General features: G+C 42.8%; 1 pseudogene; it reads right to left on the reverse strand.

Annotated features, from left to right (window-relative positions):
- Positions 1-425: 425 nt before the first annotated feature.
- LOC148005903 (glycylpeptide N-tetradecanoyltransferase 1 pseudogene) lies at positions 426-4,314 on the reverse strand (annotated as a pseudogene).
- Positions 4,315-4,914: the final 600 nt, after the last annotated feature.

Raw genomic sequence — 4,914 nt, forward strand, 5'->3', positions numbered from 1 at the left:
CTTAAAATATTTTTGCTGCTTCTTTGATAGTTTTTTATGCATATATATATACATATATATATATATATATATATCACATACTTTTACTATTCTCCAGTTAGCTCCATAATATGCCAATCACGAGCTAGGTTTCAGCTCTTCCCTTCCCTTGATCACAGGTACACGAGAATGTTAATTCATTGAAAACAGGGAAACCAAAAACATGGTTAAAGGTGACATCATGCAGCCTATGCCATCGCATTATAATTGTCAAGTTCGCTGGTAGTTTGGTAAAGCTGGTTCAGTTCTGTTCTGTTTGCCAGAGATCTCACATTTGTGAAAGCTGGACCAACAAGTGGAAGGATTCCATTTCTTAGTTTGGATTTTCAGTGACTTTATCCAGAATCTCACTGGCAACTGGTTACTATAACCCCAACTCAACCTTCTCAACCCCCAGAGCTCAGGCACTTCCAATTGTACAGGTAATACTGCAGGTTGCCATTCCCTAGGAGCTTCTCCAGGAATGTTTTGTTCTCTGTTAGATCCAGGCATTGAATAAGTCCAACCCTTCCATTTTGAGTAGAACGAGGGTGTTACTCATAATGTCTAGATGTCTGGTGTGGGCCTTATAGAAGGAGTATGTGGCTTTCAGACTCTTATGGGTTGGATGGTTCATGATGGTGGAGGGAAGTGTATAAAAGCTCAGGAAATCAGTCACCTCACCGTTGGCCTTCTCTACCACAAATGTGTCAATGATGTTCTCCTGGGAGTAGAACCAGTGCTCCTCTCCTCCTGGTTCATGACAGGGGTGGAGTGAAACTGCTTCAGGTACCTTCTGAGCAGCTGGTACACTACTAGGATGTCCTTCTTATCCATTGGTCATAGCCCCACTGTCTTGGGAGTCTCTGGCAGTCGGTAGAGCTTCTTGGTGCACTGCATGGTCATATTTCTGCTCAGGTAGGAGAACTCTTCAATCAACTTCTGAGGGTTCAGGGACCAATGCCAGTACCTACAGGTGCAAACAGGCTTTGCAACATCACTCCAGCAATGTAAACAGCTTGGAAAATGCCCTCTATGTGGGCCCGCCGGGTTAACTCTCGGATCAAAACTAGAACCAGCTTCTTGTGGACACACAGGAAGTTGACCTCCATCATTTTCCTCTCTGTGTCATAGATGTGGATGTTTGCTGGGATGGCACTGATGAACCCAACCAGTTTCCAACTTGAGACAACTCAGACCCCACAGTGCCACCGAGGGAGTCAGCTTAGTGGTTGGAGAAACTCTGGGAAATAATTGAATTGGAATATATTTTCAACTTCCACATAGTTCTCGTTCAGGAGAGTGTACAGATCTTTCAGCACACCATGATCTCCTCAGTCCAAGGTATCCCAAGTGAAGCTATTGGGTAGGGTGTAGAGCTCCTGGTGAATGTTGTCTTTGTCAGATTCCACGGGAACCTAATTTGGGCACTGGCTATGTATCCCAGAACTGGTAGCTTCATTTCTTGGGCTCCTCCATGGTTTCGGCATGTCCCTGACCCACTGAGATCGGCTCAATGGCCTTCTGTATTTCCTGGATCCTCTCTGCTGGCAAAGAGTTCATCTTCACAGGCTGGTCCTAAGTGGAATCCGTGTCGTTGCCTTTCTCTTTCTTCTTCTCTTGTTTATTTTTCTTCTTTTGGGCTCCGGTGTCATTGGCTGGACTCAAGCCACCCGAGTTGTGGCTATTGTCCTTGTTCTTGCCATTGCTGCAGTGCTCATAGCCGTTTCCATTCCCTTCACTGCTTTCTCACTCTCATCTGCCATCCTACTTTGATGTTTTACAGTCCAGTTTTTGCCCCACTTCCAGTCCACCCTCCCACAGTTCCTCATCCCATTCCTCCTCCCCACTGTCTTCAAGAGGATGTCCCCTGGCCTCTTGATCGTATTCACCCTAACTCCTTTCTCTCATTCTTCCTATACCCACATGACCCATCCCAAATCCATGTTCTCTTTTTTATTTTTCTTTTGTTCTTTTTAAAAAAGTAACACTCCAAGGCCTGGTTTTTGCTGTCAATATACTCCTGGGAGTGGAGAAATCCACTAGAGTATGTTTGGACCATCGCATCCCTAGACAAAGCCTACTTTCTTTTCTCAGTGTGCCATCATCTATACTTCTTTGTTAATGGTGAGGGCCTGTGACCTTCACTCCCACCCGAGAATGTTGACTGACTCAGGCAGGTCTTGTGCAGGCAATCACAGCAGTTGTAGGTTCATGAGTGCAGTGGTCCTGGTATGCATAGAGGACACGAGGGCTGTCTGATGTCAGACTCTCACATTCTCTCTGCGCTCTCTTCTCTGATTATCCCAAAGCCTGTGGCTTTACCTCTGTGCTCAACACTCCCTAGACACTTGTTCTCTGCACTTGAGTCACTTGTGTGTTTCTGTATTAACTACTTTCCACTGCATAGAGAAACTTCTCTGATGAGGTCTGAGAGATAAGTTAATCTATGAGTACAGAGATATATCTTAGAGAGCAGTTTGGTATTATGTCCATTTAGCAGAATAGTAGTAGTAGGTTTGAGGGATGACTGGTGAAAGAGAGGTGAAAGAAGGATCTTAAGGGTGGGGGAGAATAGCAGAATAGTAGAACCAGGCAACCTGAAGCGGGAGGGGGGATAATGAGGAGGCTTAGGTGGATGGAGAGTAGAGAAGATGAGAGGGTGAAGGGGGGCAATAATTAGCACTACGGATATTTTTAAAAGTCATATGGAAAAATAACTTCGAGATAAAGTGCGTGGTCCTGACTGGCCTGGAACTCACTCTGTAGGTCAAGCTAGCCATGAATTTACACATTCATATAGAATTGGAGTTACCTTACATAAAATAAATTACTCCTCCCAGAACCCATACATTGCCAAATAAAAAAAATCAGAGCCAAGTGTGTGATACCCCCTCCCAGGCTTTTAGTCAGAGGTGTTCCTGAGACCCCAGAAGTAATTCAGGACCGCACAACTGATCTTAGTGACCAAAACTTCATAGTACGATTCTACAGGTGAAGATACCACATTTGTTGGCCACAGGACATGAAAGAAAATCAAGTTGGTTCTGATCAGGGTGCTTCTTCCCTGCAGGCTAGATTTCATAGGACTTGAAGGTGCTGTGTACACAACTGAGGGAGAGTTCGAGAATCTTATCCAACTGTGAACCCTGTGAACTACAATAATGACCAATGTGGACACATAAGGCCATGGGTGCAATTAATGGTATAGGGCTAACCAATCACATTTTAGCTAGAATTAAGGTCTACTGCATAGGAATAAATGGCCACCTGGTATGGCAAATCTGGCCAAGAGCCCACCATTGGGAAGCCCACAGGCTCCTGGGATGATCATCCTGTTCTTTTAGTTATAAAGTGAGCAAGTTGATAGCATCTTCTTTGTGTAGATGTAAAATGACAGTGTGTGTGTGTGTGTGTGTGTGTGTGTGTGTGTGTGTGTGTGTATATATATATATATATATATATATATATATATATATATATAGAGAGAGAGAGAGAGAGAGAGAGAGAGAGAGAGAGACTACCAAAATGTCTGGTAAATAAGACTTACTTTAATTATCCTGAAATACGAAGTCATTTGTTCAACATTGAATCAGAAAATGTTTACCAATCACCTGAAAGTGTCAGGTAATATTATAAATACAATAAATGTAGCAGTAAACAACAAATATAAGATCAATAAAAAATGCAGACAACATGAGATCATTTGTAATGTCACCTTAAAAGCATCTACTGACTGAATCATATTGCTGGGTGCTTGCCCTGTCAATCACATAAGTTAGAATTATTATTTCTATGAAGAAACAGCCTCAAAATTAACAAATTACTTGGCCAAAGCCAGAGAACTATTGACCAAGGGATCTAAGATCAACCCTTGGGCTACTGGTTCCATGGCCAGTGGTCTTTCTCTACAACCCACACATTCTTTTAAATATTTAATACAGGAATCCCTCCTGCTATTCCCTGTGTTTTTGGAATTATGTTCTGAGAATTAGTCATGATTGGAAAAGGCAATGGATCAAGCAGCCTGATATAACTAGTATTTAAATAGAAATGTAGCATACCTGCTACCAAACTCTCTTTAATCCATTCATTAAATAGAATGGATTCTATAGAATCCATTCATCTCTAGAAAATAGAATAGTTTTTCAATAGATAGTTGTGGAATTTTCATGTCTAATCTAGTTTGAGGGCTATAATAAGCATAGTTATTATAGATATGGTTGCATATAGTGCATAGCTTATAGGGTGGTTTGGGGACTGGTAAGGTCACTAGCAGTACAGCATGAGGGGTAAATTTGGATACCAAGCACACAGGTCAAAAGCCTAACCCCAGCACCAGCGCAGAGACAGGACAATCAGTGGAGTTTTTTGGCTGCCATCCTAGTTCCATGTTTAGTGAGAGACCATATCTCAAAGAAGTAAGATGAGGTGTGACAGAGCAGGACACCCACCAACCCCCACTGGACTCTACACACATGGGCATGCACACCTCCACACAAACTAAATATTAAAAGCCTTTGGAAGGACCAGTTGTTGTGCCCATCTTGCTCCTTTTCCCTTGGTGTTTAGTGAGGTCATTGCCATTTCAACTATCAAAGCTTTCCACCAACCTCTGTTGAAGCACAAGCTAAAAAATAAGAGGATCAAGAGGTTTATCCAGCATCCTGCAAGAACAACCTGCCGAGAAACCAGAGGTATGGATAGTAAAGTGCAGAGAAGTTTCAAGACTAAATGCTAATGCCCAACACTGGTTAGAGGAACACGAAAACCAAGCATACACTCCCCAACGGATGCTGAAAGTTTCTGGTCTACACCAACAGGCTGGAAGTGCTCCTGATGTACAAGAAACCCTTAACCATACTCACTGTCTCCCCTTCCTAACAACTGCAAAAC

Source organism: Rattus norvegicus, chromosome 5, assembly GCF_021556685.1.
Source record: "Rattus norvegicus strain SHRSP/BbbUtx chromosome 5, alternate assembly SHRSP_T2T, whole genome shotgun sequence".
NCBI lineage: Eukaryota > Metazoa > Chordata > Mammalia > Rodentia > Muridae > Rattus > Rattus norvegicus.